We start from the raw sequence: 18,379 nt of genomic DNA, 5'->3' as shown, positions 1-18,379 counted from the left end.
CTCAGGAGCGCGACTCCCAAGGGAAAAGAAAAGGCTAGGTGGCGAATGGTAAAACCAATGTTGGGCATTGCTGGAGGAGTTTTATTCAAGGCGATCTGTCAAGGGGTTCCCATTATAACCCAACCGCGTAAGGAACGCAAAATCCGGGAACATAACACCGATATGATGGAAACTAGGATGACAAGAGTGGAACAAAACACCAGGCATAAGGCCGAGCCTTCCACCCTTTACCAAGTATATAGATGCATTAATTAAATAAGAGATATTGTGATATCCCAACCAAATATCCATGTTCCAACAAGGAACATACTCCAATCTTCACCTGCAACTAACAACCGCTATAAGAGGGGCTGAGCAAAGCGGTAACATAGCCACACAACGGTTTGCTAGGACAAGGTGGGTTAGAGGCTTGGCTCAACAACATGGGAGGCATGATAAGCAAGTGGTAGGTATCGCAGCATAGGCATAGCAAAAGAGCGCGCAACTAGCAAGCAAAGATAGAAGTGATTTAGAGGGTATGGTCATCTTGCCTAAGATCCCGCAAGGAAGAAGAACGAGTCCATGAAGAAGACAAACGGACGTAGTCGAACGAATCCTCACAACTCCGGAACGAAACCGAAGCTAACGCGAGAAGCAACCCAGAAAGAAGCAAACAACATAGTAAACAACCACCACATAAGCATGACATGATGCACAACCAAGTAGATGCATGTTCGGTTTAATGAGGCATGGCATGGCAAAGGGCACAAACAAAACTACAAGTTAAGTGGAGCTCAATATGCAACGAGTTGCATATGGACGGAACACCACATCAATTATTTAGTTCACTCCCGGTTAGGTACTCAACAATATTAAAGGTTGGTTAACATGGCAAGAGGTGAAGCATAACAAAACTATACCATCTAAACAATTTAAATGGGGCCGGATATAACAAACAACAAACCCGGTAAATCCCCATATGCATTAGTAATTTAAAGCAAACAACAATTTTAACCATTTAAATGTTATTATCATGATGAGAATGACATGTGCAAGTTTATGCAAGTTTTATGAAAATGTTGACAAGAGCATTATATGAAGCATTTGTCATCATGGCGGAAACGAAAGGGGTGCCACGACAACGATAACAAAAACGATGCCACGGCAGTGTTCCGGTTCCGGCAACTCGATTGAGATACCGAAGCAAAGGAGAAGTGTGCGGATGCATGCAAAAGATGGTGGGGCACTCCCGGATTCCGGGTGTCCCACGAGTTGGCGACAAGGAAACGAGTGACAATTTGTACACGGTGCAAACACGAGCATCTCAAACCTCACAAGCATTTGTTCACGGACGTCGTCTCGAGGTTATACCTTCGAAGCGTGCAAGCGGGACAGTTCTCGTTCGGTGCAAGGTAGAGGAAGTAGACGTTCTCGCGATGGCGGTAGTGGAAGTAGTCGTTCTTGCACACTCTAGGGTCGACGATAGAGGTTCTCGCGATCTCGGCGGCGGTAGTGGTACATGTTTATCATTGCACGAATTTCCGCAGACGTTCATGTCATCGCTGTCGTGGTACTTGTGGTCTTCGGACTTTCCGGTCCCGTTCTTGCGACGGTAGTCGTTCACGTTCGTTCGGAGAGGTACTTGATGACTCCAACGTCTTCGAGGCGATGGTAGTTGTACACGGTCCACGAGACATCGATCGTTCGGGGTCCGACTTGCGGGTCTTGCCGACATGAGTGGTACTTGGCATTTCCGCGTCATCGGTCTTGCCGGTCTCGGTCTCGACAAAGTAGTTGTACAAGTGCACCATAGGACTTCTCGAATATGAACTCTTCAAGGACCGTCGTGGTACTTAGTGCTTGCGGGGTGGTGTTTGCCGAAACTAGGGGAACTTGACAAAATCTTCAATGATGGAACTTGGTGGTAATCTTTGTTCGGTAGTCGTCTGACTTGACAGCAATGGCAACAGCAAGCGGAGGAGGTCCTGGGCTTCGGGCACGCGATGCCACAGGGAGGAGGCGAGACCTAGGTGGCATGTGGAGAGGGTCGTGGTCGGGCTCAACCACGTCGAGGAGGCCGTGGCGGAGCGAGCAAGGGGCGCTGGACATGGGAACCCCCGCGCCCAGCGGGGCACGCGGGATGCAGGAGGCGAGGCAAGGCGAGCTCGGCGGCCTGGATTCGCCGGTCGGAGCGGCGGCGGGGCTTGCCAGCGAGGCAGCCATGGGTGGCGCTGAGGTAGAAGAGGCCATGGCATGCTGGAGGCGCGGAGGAGGCGACCGTAGAGGTCGAACGTGGGTGCCGGGGAAGCAGGCGAACAGGTAGCGGCAGTCTCGTGACGCGGTGCAGGGGCTTGCGGCAGGGCTGGAGCGCCGGGAGGCGAAGGCGCACGCTAGAGGAGAAGGCCAGGCGCGACAGTGAGGGCTCCTTCGGAAGGAGGACGAGGGGGACCGAGCGGGACCATGCCTGGTGCGTGTGGGTGGCGGCGTTCACGGGAGGAGAACAAAGGGAGAGATGGGATCGGGGCGAGCGCGTGGGGCACTGCTCCTCTCTTGCGGCGGCGCTAGGAAAACGAGGAGGAGGGGAGAGAGGATCAGCCAGAGGGTTAGGTTTTAGGAGGGAGTGGGCCAGGGAGGTTGGGCCGGCGTGGGAGGTTGGCCTGGCTGATGTGAGACTATCATCTCCTTTTTGTCTTCTCCACAACCACCATTCTATTCCACCTATAGTGCTATGTCCATGGCTCACGCTCATGTATTGCGTGAAGATTGAAAAAGTTTGAGAACATCAAAAGTATGAAACAATTGCTTGGCTTGTCATCGGGGTTGTGCATGATTTAAATACTTTGTGTGTTGAAGATGGAGCATAGCCAGACTATATGATTTTGTAGGGATAACTTTCTTTGGCCATGTTATTTTGAGAAGACATAATTGCTTTGTTAGTATGCTTGAAGTATTATTGTTTCTATGTCAATATAAACTTTTGTCTTGAATCTTATGGATCTGAATATTCATGCCACAACTAAGAAGAATTACATTGGAATTATGCCAACTAGCATTCCACATCAAAATTATCTTTTTTATCATTTACCTACTCGAGGACGAGCAGGAATTAAGCTTGGGGATGCTTGATACGTCTCCAACGTATCTATAATTTTTGATTGCTCCATGCTATATTATCTACTGTTTTGGGCCATATTGGGCTTTATTAGCCACTTTTATATTATTTTTGGGACTAACCTATTAACCGGAGGCCCAGGCCAGATTTGCTGTTTTATGCCTATTTCAGTGTTTCGAAGAAAAGGAATATCAGACGGAGTCGAAACGGAACGAAATCAACTGGAGAAGTTATTTTTGGAAGGAAACACACCTGATGAACTTGGACCCCACGTCAGGGGAGACACGAGGTGCTCACGAGGGTGCCCCCTAGGGCGCGCCCCCTGTCTCGTGGGACCCCCGTGGCTCCTCCGACGTCCTCCCTGCACCCATATATACCCACGTGACCTAAAACATCCAGAACGCAAGATAGATCGGGAGTTCCGTCGCCAGAAGCCTCCGTAGCCACCGAAAACCAATCTAGACCCGTTCCGGCACCCTGCCGGAGGGGGCAATCCTTCTTCGTGGCCATCTTCATCATCCCGGTGCTCTCCATGACGAGGAGGGAGTAGTTCCCCTACGGAGCTGAGGGTATGTACCAGTAGCTATGTGTTTGATCTCTCTCTCTCTCTCTCTCTCTCTCTCTCTCTCGTGTTCTTGAGATGATACGATCTTGATGTATCGCGAGCTTTGCTATTATATTTGGATCCTATGATGTTTCTTCCCCCCCTCTTCTCTCTTGTAATGGATCGAGTTTCCCCTTTGAAGTAATCTTATCGGATTGAGTCTTTAAAGATTTGAGAACACTTGATGTATGTCTTGCCGTGGATATCTGGGGTGACAATGGGATACCGCGTGCCACTTGATGTATGTTAAGGTGACCAACTTGCGTGTTCATGAACCTATGCATAGGGGTTGGCACACGCTTTCATCGCGATTCTCCGGTAGAAACTTTGGGGCACTCTTTGAGGTCCTTTGTGTTGGTTGAATAGATGAATCTGAGATTGTGTGATGCATATCGTATAATCATACCCACGGATACTTGAGGTGACATTGGAGTATCTAGGTGACATTAGGGTTTTGGTTGATTTGTATCTTAAGGTGTTATTCTAGTATGAACTCTAGGGCTATTTGTGACACTTATAGGAATAGCCCAACGGATTGATTGGAAAGAATAACTTTGAGGTGGCTTCGTACCCTACCATAATCTCTTCGTTCGTTCTCCACTATTAGTGACTTTGGAGTGACTCTTTGTTGCATGTTGAGGGATAGTTATGTGATCCAATTATGTTAGTATTGTTGAGGGAACTTACGCTAGCGAAAGTATGAACCCTAGGCCTTGTTTACCATCATTGCAATACCGTTTACGCTCACTTTTATCACTTGCTACCTTGCTGTTTTTATTATTTCAGATTACAAAAACTATTATCTACTATCCATATTGCACTTGTATCACCATCTCTTCGCCGAACTAGTGCACCTATACAATTTACCATTGTATTGGGTGTGTTGGGGACACAAGAGACTCTTTGTTATTTGGTTGCAGGGTTGCTTGAGAGAGACCATCTTCATCCTACGCCTCCTACGGATTGATAAACCTTAGGTCATCCACTTGATGGAAATTTGCTACTGTCCTACAAACCTGTGCACTTGCAGGCCCAACAACGTCTACAAGAAGAAGGTCATGTAGTAGACATCAGGCTTCGGGCGCGCGATGCCACAGGGAGGAGTCGAGACCTAGGTGGCATGTGGAGAGGGTCATGGTCGGGCTCAACCACGTCGAGGAGGCCGTGGCGGAGCGAGCAGGGGGCGCTGGACATGGGAACCCCCGCGCCCAGCGGGGCACGCGGGATGCAGGAGGCGAGGCAAGGCAAGCTCGGCGGCCTGGATTCGCCGGTCGGAGCGGCGGTGGGGCTTGCCAGCAAGGCAGCCATGGGCGGCGCTGAGGTAGAAGAGGCCATGGCACGCTAGAGGCGCAGAGGAGGCGACCGGAGAGGTCGGACGCGGGTGCCGGGGAAGCAGGCGAAGAGGTAGCGGTAGTCTCGCGACGCGGTGCAGGGGCTTGCGACGGGGCTGGAGCGCTGGGAGGCGAAGGCGCGCGCTGGAGGAGAAGGCCAGGCACGGCTGTGAGGGCTCCTTCGGAAGGAGGACGAGGGGGGCCGAGCGGGACCGTGCCTGGTGCGTGTGGGTGGCGGCGATCACAGGAGGAGAACGAAGGGAGAGATGGGATCGGGGCGAGCGTGTGGGGCACTGCTCCTCTCTTGCGGCGGCTCGAGGAAAATGAGGAGGAGGGGAGAGAGGATCGACCAGAGGGTTAGGTTTTAGGAGGGAGTGGGCCAGGGAGGTTGGGCCGGCGTGGGAAGTTGGCCTGGCTGCACTGCCGGCCCTGGCTGGGCCTAGTGCGGGGAGGTAGGAGGCCCAAGTTGGGCAGGCTCTCCTCTGCCTCAAACTCTCTCTCTCTCTCTTTAATGATTTCAAAGAAAACCCAAACTTGGAAGAAATGTCGAGAGGGATAACAGTGGAGTTTGGGCAGGAAGTAAATTTTCTCAGACTCGCAAAAATGAGCCTGATCCAAGAAAAATGGAAATGAACACGTGGGTGAAGTTTGCATCGAACTCATTTGAATTTAATTCAAATGGTTTTGCATATGAAGTAGGTGATAGGGGGGTCCAAAAATGTTGAGGTTTTTGGTGGAGCACCGGAATAAGATGAACGAAAATATGACAAGGTTGGAGTCCAAGACTTAAGATAACAAAGGCATTGGGATATTTTGCAAGTGTGTTTGCGGTAAATCCAAATAATTGGAATATTTACTATAGCTCTCTAAATATCGAGAGGATATGTTATAAAGAGAATCACCATGTGAATTCCCTCGGTTTAAATGGACTGAAAATCCATATGGTTTATTTATTTGAGTTGCAAAAGATTTATGAGATGATGGCATGATGACATGACGCAATGCAGATGATGCAATGATGAATGCAACGAACCAAACAAAACACACAATGAAACCCGGAAACCCTGGAAGGCATCTGAAGCTCCGGTCTTGGGGCGTCACAATGATCTAGGCCGGGCCATTGCCGATGCAAAGAGAAACTGCGCAAGTGATTTGGAGAAGAAGAAGTTGCAGCGCATGTTAGAGGATCACAAAAAATTGTTGTACCCGAATTGCATAGGTGACAAGAAAAAGCTGGGCACCACAATGGAATTGCTACGATGGAAGGCAGAGAATGGTGTATCTGACAAGGGATTTGGAAAGTTGCTGGTAATGATAAAGAATATGCTTCCAAAGGACAATGAATTGCCCGGGAGTACGTACGAAGCAAAGAAGGTTGTCTGCCCTCTAGGGTTAGAGGTGCAGAAGATACATGCATGCCCTAATGATTGCATCCTCTACCGCGGTGAGTACGAGGATTTGAACGCTTGCCCAGTATGTGGTGCATTGCGCTATAAGATCAGCCGCGATGACCCTGGTGATGTCGAGGGCGAGCGCCCCAGGAAGAAGATTCCTGCCAAGGTGATGTGGTATGCTCCTATAATACCACAGTTGAAACGTTTGTTCCAAAACAAAGAGTATGCCAAGGCGATGCAATGGCACAGAGAAGACCGTAAGAAAGATGGAAAGTTGAGAGTACCCGCCGACGGGTCGCAGTGGAGAAAAATTGAAAGAAAGTACGGGAAGGAGTTTGCAGATGACGCAAGGAACGTATGGTTTGGTCTAAGCACAGATGGCATTAATCCTTTTGGGGAGCAGAGCAGCAACCATAGCACCTGGCTTGTGACTCTATGTTTGTATAACCTTCCTCCTTGGTTGTGCATGAAGCGGAAGTTCATTATGATGCCAGTGCTCATCCAAGGCCCTAAGCAACCCGGCAACGACATCGATGTGTACCTAAGGCCATTAGTTGAAGAACTCTTACAACTGTGGAATGGAACAGGTGTATGTGCGTGGGATGAGCACATGGGGGAAGAATTTGAACTAAAGGCGTTGCTGTTCGTGACCATCAATGATTGGCCTGCTCTCAGTAACCTTTCAGGACAGACAAACAAGGGATACCGCGCATGCACGCACTGTTTGGACGATAGCAACAATATATATTTGGCTAATTGTAAGAAGAATGTGTACCTGGGACGTCGTCGATTTCTTCCGAGCAGGCATCCCGTAAGAAAGAAAGGCAAGCATTTCAAAGGTGAGGCGGATCACCGGACGAAGCCTCGCCACCGTACTGGTGCTGATGTACATGATATGGTCAAGGATTTGAAGGTGGTCTTTGGAAAGGGTCCTGGTGGACAACCTGTTCCGAATGACGCTGAAGGACGCACACCCATGTGGAAGAAGAAATCTATATTTTGGGACCTGCCCTATTGGAAAGACCTAGAGGTCCGCTCCGCAATCGACGTGCATCACGTGACGAAGAATCTTTGTGTGACCCTGCTTGGCTTCTTGGGCGTGTATGGGAAGACAAAAGATACACCTGAGGCACAGGAGGACCAGCAACGTATGCACGGAAAAGACGACATACATCAGGGTCATGCAAGCTACGCTCTTACCAAAGAAGAGAAGGAAATCTTCTTTGAATGCCTGCTCAGTATTAAGGTACCGTCTGGCTTCTCGTCGAATATAAAGGGAATAATAAACATGGCAGAGAAAAAGTTCCAGAACCTAAAGTCTCATGACTGCCACGCAATTATGACACAACTGCTTCCGGTTGCATTGAGGGGGCTTCTACCGGAAAACGTTCGATTAGCCATTGTGAAGCTATGTGCATTCCTGAATGCAATCTCTCAGAAGGTAATCGATCCAGAAATCATACCAAGGTTAGAGAATGATTTGGTGCAATGTCTTGTCAGTTTCGAGTTGGTGTTCCCACCATCCTTCTTCAACATCATGACGCACGTCCTAGTTCACCTATGTGAAGAGATTAACGTTTTGGGTCCTGTATTTCTACACAATATGTTCCCCTTTGAGAGGTTCATGGGAGTCTTAAAGAAATATGTTCACAACCGTGCTAGGCCAGAAGGAAGCATCTCCAAGGGCCATGAAAATGAGGAGGTCATTGAGTTTTGTATTGACTTTATTCCTGACCTTAAGCCGATTGGTGTTCCTGAATCGCGGCATAAGGGCAGACTGGACGGAAAAGCCACGCTAGGAGGGGAACAAATAATATGTATGGACGTACATTCTCCCACTGAAGCACACTACACAGTTCTACAGAATTCCGCCTTGGTGGCTTCGTATATGGATGAACACAAGAATTTGCTACGCTCCAAACACCCGGAGCGGTCTAATGACTGGATTACACATGAACAAACCAAGAGTTTCGCCAGCTGGTTGCAGTCACGTACCATGCATGACGCCTCTATTGAAGATGACCTGTACTTGCTGTCCCAGTTACCATCTTCGAATATAATGACTTTCAAAGGGTACGAGATAAATGGTAATACATTTTACACGATCGCCCAAGATAAGAAGAGCACCAACCAAAATAGTGGTGTCTGCTTTGATGCAGAAACCAAGACGGGAAAGGAAACATATTATGGTTATATACAAGACATATGTGAACTTGACTATCGACGTGGTTTGAAGGTCCCTTTGTTTCGGTGCAAATGGGTCAATATGACACGAGGCGGGGTAACGGAAGACCCGCAGTATGGAATGACAATAGTGGATCTCAACAATCTTGCGTATGCAGACGAACCATTCGTCCTAGCCAATGATGTGGCACAGGTTTTCTATGTGAAGGACATGTCTACCAAACCGAGAAAAAGAAAAGATAAGGAAGCGAATGCATCGTACAATGAGCCAAAGCGGCACATAGTTCTTTCTGGGAATAGAAACATCGTGGGAGTGGATGACAAGACAGACATGTCAAGAGATTATGAAAAGTTTGATGAAATTTCTCCATTCACAGTGAATATTGACCTGAGCATCCAGTTAAATGATGAAGATTTTCCATGGCTACGATGCAAAGGGACAAACGCAAAGAAAAAGTTTCACACCGAAAGATCTGGGATGTGATCGGCTTCACTATCATCACTTTCTTCTGTGTTTCACACCTAGGAGGGAATCTCTATAATAGTTAGGGTAGCTAGTTATGTGTTTTGGCATTTGAAACGCGAAGAAATTTTATGTGCAAGCAAATTCTTTCATGCATTTACTGATTTTTTCAGCTAAATGACCCTGAAATTGAAAAGCATTTCAAATGAACTCAGAAAAGGTTAAAAGTTGGCATGGTATCATAATTTCACCCACATAGCATGTGCAAAAAGTAGAGAGGGTTACCGCAAAAACTGGATGCACTTCGTGTACAAAATGGACAATCTCTTTCGAAGTATCAGGGTTTCGGACTAAAACTCATCCGTTACAAAGGCATTTCATTTTTTAAATAACTAAGCATTACCAAATTGAATATAATGATAAAACACACTAATATTAAACATAAGAAAAAAGAATCACTGAAAAATCTATTTTCAAAGTTAAGTTATTCACAAACTAGTGATTCACACAAATTTCAAATAATTCAAAATTTAAACTATTCAAATTTGTAAACTACCGGTACTAACAGAAAGTTTGTAATTTTTTGTACCTAAAGCAAAAATATTCACAAAGAAACTCTAAATACAGCAAAAACAACTCAAAAATAAATAAAACAAAAATAAATAAAGCAAAAAATAAGGAAAAAAGCCCACCTACTGGGCCACATCAGCCTGCATACGACTAGAAACCCAAATTCTAGTTGGGCCAGGATGCAGGCCCGCTAGCCCAGTAGGCCCAACAGGGCATCGCAGCACAGGTAGGCCTAGAAGGCCTGCTTAAGAGAGGAGCTCGAGACAGCAGCGACGGCGGGGCTTATAAGCAGGTGCGAGTGCCCCTCGGCTAGCGAGGTGGGACTAAACTTTTGCGCCCCTCGCCTGGCAGCGCACATCCTTTAGTACCGGGTCGTGGCTCCAACCGGTACTAAAGGGGGGGCCTTTAGTACCGGTTGGCTCCACGACCTGGTACTAAAGGGGGTGCGGTTCCCTCCGCTTCGCCTGGCCAAAACAGACCTTTAGTACCGGTTGGTGGCTCCAACCGGTACTAAAGGTGGGTTCTATATAAGAAAACACTTCAAAAAATTGTCAGTTTCTCATCTCTCCCTGCTTCTTTCTCCCCTGCCCCGTCGCCGCCGCCCCTCGCCGCCGCCCCCGTCGCCGTCCCTGTCGCCGCGCCGCGCCCCATCGCCACGCCCCGCCCCGTCCTCCCGTCGTCTCCGCCCGGCCCGTCCCCGTCCCCATCGTCGCCGCCCCGTCCCCGTCGTCGCCGCCCCGTCCCCGTCGTCGCCGCCCCGTCCCCGTCGCCGCCCATCGTCGTCGCGCCTCACCGGTGAGCTCCTGCCTCGGCCGCCAACCACACACACACACAATATTAGTTTTGGTTATAGTTATTAGAAATGTTAGTTATATAGAATTATTAGAAATGTTAGTTTTAGTTATATAGAATTATTAGAAATGTTAGTTTTATTTATAGAAATGTTAGTTATATAGAAATGTTAGTTATATAGAAATGTTAGTTATATTAGAAATGTTAGTTACATAGAAATGTTAGTTATATAGAAATGTTTTTTAGTTATAGAAATATTAGAAATGTTAGTTTTAGTTATAGAAATATTAGAAATGTTAGTTTTAGTTATAAAATTTAGAATTTGCATATATGAAATCACAATCCATCATTTAAAAAATGTTACTTTACTTTCGCGGCATATAGTATTTGTTGTCGATGATGCCCGGTCCGCATCCTCGCCGTTGACCCGTTCGCGACAACGTCCTGCTTCAGAGGACCCATTTCCGGGACTGGGCTCCGCCGGGCTGGCACTGGGAGGTGCTACGTTCAGGGGCGCGACGCTTGGTGAGGAACCCGGCCCCAGGTCCCGTCGTCGACCCTCATCTCCTTTGGTGGCATTCGCGTGGGCCACTTTCTGTGCGGAGGGAGCCGGCCCTGCCGGAGGTGGTACGTCGCCATGTCAGGGAGGAGGACGAGCACGTCCATCGCTACATGGCTGCTATGGACGTCAGGTTCTCCAATACCTGGCAGGTTCTTCGGGGAGATCACCCGAGCTATGATCTAGTGATGGTTCCTTCACTTTGGTTGTCCACCGCCTAGATTACTCTCTAGTATTCGATCTTTATTAGCTAGCTAGCTAGCTAGTGATGTATTCGATATATAATATTCGAGATGATTTATTCGAGATTATATATATTATTCGAGACGATGTATTTGAGATTATGTCTATTATTCGAGACGACGTATTCGAGATTATATTCGATGATGCTTATTATGTACTATGATTGATTCAGTTTTTCCTTATTAATTGATTGCATCCATGCATTGTAATTTGAATATATTTCTTTTGGATTAGTTAAACAAAACCTATGGCGGACAATACTGGCAGAGAGGGAGAAGAGGCCCTGTTCAATATCATACGCAATCCTCGCGGGCCAGATGATGATCAGAATGAAGAAGATTATGACGGCTCCGAATATCTAAACAACACCGGGGAGGGTGATATGATATTCGATCGCGACGACCGAATTGATGAAGTCATGAACTATGAACATGACGAAGAAAATGTTGATCTTGAAACAACAAAGACCGGCGAGGTATATATATTTATATAAGCAGGCATTTGGTGATCATCACATGTTTTAAATGACTTGAAGATATATTAACGAATCGATCTTTCTTCTTTCAGCCATCCGGATCGGGCAAATCTTCAGGCAACAGGAAACGAGGCCCGAACAAAAAGTTGAAGGAGAGTGTAAAGTACAATATCGAGGCCATCAAACCTAATGGCGAACCATTAGCGCCTAAGAAGATTGCGGACAAGTTCATTCGTCAGTGCGGAGTTCTTATGAAGGACCAACTCCCGATGTCCCTTCAAGAATGGAGAGAGCCAGCAAAGCCACGTCTAGGAGTTACTTTTGTCGACGACAAACAAAAACTTCTGCTTTGGGAAACGCTCATGGAACATTTCACCCTACCAGATCATTTCACAAATGCAGATGTGGAGAAAGTCAAGGACGCTGCTCTTAGGAAGATGGCGGTTGCATTCAAGAACCACAAGATTCGTGAATGGGCCAAGTACGTTAAGGGAGGAAGGAAGACTCCAGTATTCGAGGGAACACTAGAGAAGCAAAGTGCTCACTAGGACGATTTCGTGAAATTCAAGGATTCGTAATTATCTAAGGAATGGTCGAGAATAAACAAGGCCAATGCCGCAAAAAAGGATAAGTTCCATAAGCTGGGGCCAGGTGGCTATGCGGTGGGAATGCCTAAGTGGGATAAGTTTGAGAAAGAGATGCTGGATGCAGGTGTCACTCTAGAAACATTGAGCTGGCCCCCCAGGTGCAGGACTTGGTTCTATGCGCATGGGGGGAGTTGGACCCGAAGACAGGCAAAGTTTTGAAGAAGGCATGTCTAGACGGAGCCGAAGATAAGCTACTTGTTGCAATAGAAGAGGCTCGATCGGGGGTGTTCGAGCCCAACAGAGAGAACGACGAGCTTACGCGTGCCCTGGGAAATCCTGAACACATGGGAAGAACACGAGGCATAGGCGCTATTCCGTGGTATGAGGGGTTTTCGGGCTGGAAGGCCGACTATAGAACCCCGTGCGAGAAAGAAGATTGCGGAGGAGAAGAAGAGGAAGATGGAGGAGGAGCAGAGGAAGCTAGACTATGAACGCCTTCAAGGCCTAGAATCAGCGCATGCGGACTTGGCAGTCAAATTCCAGCGGCAGTAGGAGCAGATCGACTCACTTAGCCAGCAAAGGGAGTCTCAGCAGCTAGCGGATGATCCACCATTGGATAGCACCGTCCCATCCATGCCGAGAAGCAGCGTGGGTTCCGCCCCGGGCGACGCATTGCTAGATAGCTACCCAGTGCATGACATCATGGAGAACACTAACTGCGAGCTACACTTCAAAATGAAGAACATATCCATGAAGGTGGCAGACGCCCTTGCTTTTACAAATCCCCCCGAGGCAACCTTCCATTGCAACCCGATTCCAGCGGGCTATGCTCGTGTCTTGATTGATGAGGTGGTTGACCAATATTCGGGGCTAGAGCTTGACATTCCTGGAGGTGACGATGAGCACACATTGGGAGAGGCCAACCATCGTATCATCCTATGGAGAAAGGATTGCATCATCTTTCGAAGGCCACCGACACCGCGTCATCCGACTCCTCGTCGAAGTCTGCCATCGAGTCAGCAGACTCCCGCTCCTCCAAGTTCACCAACGCGTCAGGCCACTCCTCCTCTAAGTCCGGCACAGCTTCAGGCCACTCCTCCTCCTCCAAGTCCAGCAAAGCGTTAGGCCACTCCTCCTCCTCCAAGTCCAGCAAAGCGTCAGGCCACTCCTCCTCCAAGTCCGGCATAGCTTCAGGCCACTCCTCCTCCTCCAACTCAGCCACGTCAGCCGTCTTCGCCGCCTCAGCAATCACGGAAGAGAGCCGCCTCAGCTATGGTGCGTAGTGGTACAAGTCGAGGTAGTACTGGAGGTACAGGCGGAGGCAAGCGATTTCAATATGGTCCAAGCCTCACGCCTCTTCCGTAGAGGCCTTACGACAAGTCTGAGGAGGAAAACGCAGCCATATCAAAGGCCGAGGTGGAAGCCCATTTTGCACCGAAACCGCCACCGCCGCCAAGGGAGAAAGTGCCTGTGGAAAAGATTGACCACTTCATTCGTATGGCTTAGAGCACCAGCTCCCAAGCCTGTTGACACGGACTATGAGCGCCACATCAAGAAGTTAAATCGAGCACGTCTACAGAAAGAGGCGAGCTCGAGCTCGAGCAAATCAGCTGGCAAAAGGAGCGGTAAAACCGTTCCCCAGCTGGGAGAACAGGCGGCGCAATCAACCCCCCCGCTTGTTGTGCCAACAACACATGAGAGTAGGCGCGCCCAATATTATTGTGGGCAAACCGTTAACGTTCCCGGGGTGGGCGATGTGGTAATAACCGAGGAGCATATTGCGCAGGCTGAAACAATCGGGATCACTGTTGGACAACTCCTCAATATCGAGCCCATGTCTCCGACTAGAGAGGAGGAAATAAGACGGAAATATGTCCGGGGCCAACCTTTGGTCGAGCCAGACGAGGTCAATAAGCTCCCAACGAGAATGTGTGAATTGCATCAATGGTACATGGACATTACCAAGATTTCCAATCGAGAGTCCCTCATGGTGAATGTCAAGAAGGATCATTACTACCATGAGAAAGCTGTGACCATTGAGTATTCAGAACTATTTCAGCTATACAATCAAGACGCACTCGACAAATCTATCGTCAGTTGCTATTGTCTATAAGTGATTTCTTTCTGTAATTTAAGTCTCAAGCTAGCTATAGTGATCATTTTGATCAATCATTACCTATAATTATCCTCACTATATTCTTTTTTGTGGTATTATGCAATATTCTTTTCTATGGTATTATGCAGGATGAAGATTTATGAAATGAAAAAAGGTGGACACTATGACATTGGGTTCGTTGACCCAAATACCATTAATGAATACACATGGAAAATAGATTCATATTACGAAAAAAATGTAGAGGAAAGCATGCTAGAGTTCTTCAAGCACCTCAAATACAATGAAGATATACTACTTCCTTACAACTTTGAGTGAGTCACACTGTCTTGTATTACAAATTCTGTTTTTGCCTACTAGCTAGCTACATGTTTTTGCTTACATATGCCCGCTTAATTAAGACATGCAAATGTGTGTGCATGCATATTTCACTGGATCTTGTTAATCATTAAAGTTGATGAAGGAACAGTTGAAGTACTAGACTCACTACTTAAGAAAGCAAGTGACTACACCATCGTGAAGGGGATAGTCAACATGTAATTTCAATCATTATTAACTATATCTTGGACTATTTAATTAGTTCGTCATTTCTTGATAACAACTATTTAATAACCCATTTATTCATTTTCTTTGTCGGTAGGCAGGGCTTGGGCAAAGTTCATCAGGGTCACTCCAGGCCCATGGAAACAAAATCTGAAATGGTATCGACCCCAGGTAAGTAATTAAGTAGTACTAGCTAGCTGCCATCTCTTTAATTATCATGCTTGATTAATTATTATCTGATCAAATTCCATTCTCGTAAAGGCCCTAAACCCCTGAAGCAGGCGCCGGGGAATAATCTGTGTGCATACTACGTTTGCGAGAACATTCACATGATGGCGTCCGAAAGGAGCAAATCTCAAAGACAGGAGTGGGTACGTTTGTCAGAACACTATTCACAATTTTTACACCATTATCGATATCTAGTCACACAACTAATACACATGCATATTGATCTCCTTCTTAACAGTTCAGAGAGGTGCGGGAGAAGCTCCTAACAGAGGAGCGCATAGAAGCAATTCAACAAAAAATAGCGGGATTTTTGCTCGACCAGGTCATAGATCCCAAAGGAGAATACTATTACCCGCTACTGCCCCCATGAAACCACTTCCAATTGTTATCGTGCTCCGAAGGCACCAATTAGGCTAATGCCACTGGCTCCGAAGGCACCAATTAGGAGAAATTGTGTATTTATATATACATGTGTGAATTAATTAATGGTGGTTGTGAGACATTCGATGATATATATATAATGATCGGTTCTACTAGAAATTCTATTTATATATATGCATAACGTGTACAATATGTAGTATCGTAAAATACCAGCAAACGAAAAAGAATTAAATGGAAAACACAAAATTAAATGAAAAAGAAATCATAAACCCAAACCCCCCAACCTTTTAATACCGGTTGGTGACACCAACCGGTACTAAAGGGCTCCCTGCCCCCGAAGCTGGCTCGTGCCACGTGGTTGCCCTTTAGCACCGGTTCATGCTGAACCGGTACTAAGGGGGGGGGGGGCTTTAGTGCCTACACTTTAGCGCCGGTTACCAAATCGGCACTAAAGGGCCTTATGAACCGGTGCTATTGCCCGGTTCTGCACTAGTGCATGACACTACTTCTATGTTATTTTGCACTATGAAGGTAGTAATTTAGACTAGTGTCATATGCATGACACTAGTCTAAGTTATTCTCCACTATGACCAGCCTAAGTCATCTTAGGTTGTGCACCGCGAACTAGGCGAATGGGAAAACAAGAGAACTTAATGCCTTTTTGCTAATTAATAGCATTACATGCAATGAACTAACCACTGCATGTCATATTTGGTAGTTTCAAGTCATTCAAAGCATGCACAGTTCACATCTCTTATTGGTTGATGTCATGAAATAAGAAACAAGAAGTAAGTTAACGTACCGTGCCTAAGTGTTTTGGGATTATTTGATTTTCGTAAGGTGACTTACACACCTAGACAGAGGGAGTATATGCCATCAAATTGGTATACTATGAAAGTACATTTCGAAATAGATCTAGTGATATTAATTTAGTGTCATAAATGCTAGTACTTTTCCCTATAAAGTTGGTCAAAGTTTTAAAACTTTGACCTAAAACAAAAGCTAGAAGTATACTTAGGTGGTGTTTGGTTCTCTAGTCCTAGGACTTTTTCTAGTCTCAACTAAAAAGTCCCTAGTCCCTAAAAAGTCCATCCCTGTTTGTTTCCAGAGACTAAAAAGTCACTAGTCCCTTCCTAGAGATTATTAAATAACCATGTTGCCCCTAGTATATAAAAAAATAACAATCAAACAACACCATGGGGTGGCGGGCCAATGGGTGCATGGAGGAGCATTATGGAGAAGTCCCAAAAAGTCCTAAAAAGACTTTTCTTGAGAGTCTTCTTCATTTAGTCCCAAATGCCTGGTTTAGTCCCTAAAAAGTCCCTCCCGTTTGGTAAATAACGGGGTGTTTGTTTCCAGGGGCTTTTTTGTGTAGAGACTAGAAAAAGTCCCTCTTAGAGACTTTTTTTATCAAACGGGAGAGAATTTTTAGGGACTAAACTAGGCATTTGGGACTAAATGAAAAAGACTCTCAAGAAGAGTCTTTTTTGGACTTTTCCAACAATACCCCTTCATGCACCTATTGGCCCGCCACCCCATGGTATTGTTCAATTGTTATTTTTCTATATACTAGAGACAACATGGTCATTTAATAACCTCTAGGAAGGGACTAGAGACTTTTTAGTCTCTGGAAACAAACAGGAAGGGACTTTTTAAGAACTAGAGACTTTTTAGTTGGGACTAAAAAAAATCTTAGGACTAGATAACCAAACACCACCAAAGTCTCTAAAAGAGACTTTTTCTAGTCCCTACAAAAAAAGTCTCTAAAAACAAACACCCCTTATTCGCGGAGGGAGAAAGTACACGGGATCGGTTAGGCTCCCGAGCCCTGCAGCCAATACACGTCGTGATTGCAGCCAATGGATCGGTTAGGCTCAGTCAGCACTGAATGGGGACTTGATTGGTAGCATGCAACCATCATTGCATGCCAATACCATTTACTGTTGCCACACTTTCGAAACTCACGTAATTAGCATTAATGCTTTGCCATGACCTCCGAGTTTCACCGACCTAGTAGAACTGAGTATCTGCAGGTCTCCTGCGTATTTTTCACTCGGACGGGTTGAGGCACACCACTCGGACATGCATGACGTACAGATCATGTTCTATGCACTCGGACGAGCGTTGGATAACTCACACGCTCCGTGTGACCCACTTCGCTAGACGTGTCTACATTATTCAGATGTCCCAAGTGTCGTCGCTCCGCGAGACACATTTACTTCACACAAGCGCGTCGTGCGTCGTTATTTCACGGGACACGTCTACTTTACTCGGATGTCCCGCACATAATCACTTCGCGGGACGCGTCTACTTTTTTCGGACTACCGCAACGTCGCCACTCCGTGGAAAGCCTCTACTTTACTTGGACGCCTCGCGCATAGTCACTTCGTGAGACGCGTCTACTTCACACGGGCACGCCGCGCGTCATCACTTCGCGGGATGTGTCTACTTCACTCGGATGCCCCGCCATGGTCACTCCGCGGGATGCGTCTACTTTACTCGGATGCCCCGCGCATCGTCACTCTACGGGACGCGTCTATTTCACTCGGACGCCCCGCGCATCATCACTCCGCGGGAGACCTCTACATCACTCGGACATCCCGAGCGTCGTCATTCTGCGGGAAGCGTCTACTTCACTCGGTCACTACGTGCGTCGCCACTCCGCTGGATGTGTCTTCAACACTCGGCCGCCCCGCGCGTCGTCACTTGCTTCGTCACCTCATCACCATTTGGCTGCCCCGCGCGTCGTCATTTGGTTGGTCACCTCATCACCACTCGGCCGCCCCGCGCGTCATTACTCGGTTGATCACCTCATCACCAC

The 18,379-nt window shown here is 47.1% G+C and overlaps 1 pseudogene; it reads left to right on the top strand.

Annotated features, from left to right (window-relative positions):
* LOC119354056 overlaps positions 1-18,379 on the top strand; it is a 175,530-nt pseudogene that overhangs the window by 18,420 nt on the left and 138,731 nt on the right.

The sequence above is a fragment of the Triticum dicoccoides genome, chromosome 1A (genome assembly GCF_002162155.2).
Source record: "Triticum dicoccoides isolate Atlit2015 ecotype Zavitan chromosome 1A, WEW_v2.0, whole genome shotgun sequence".
Taxonomy (NCBI): domain Eukaryota; kingdom Viridiplantae; phylum Streptophyta; class Magnoliopsida; order Poales; family Poaceae; genus Triticum; species Triticum dicoccoides.
The sequence above is the reverse complement of the archived record's forward strand: the minus strand, read 5'-3'. Positions and strand labels throughout refer to the sequence as shown.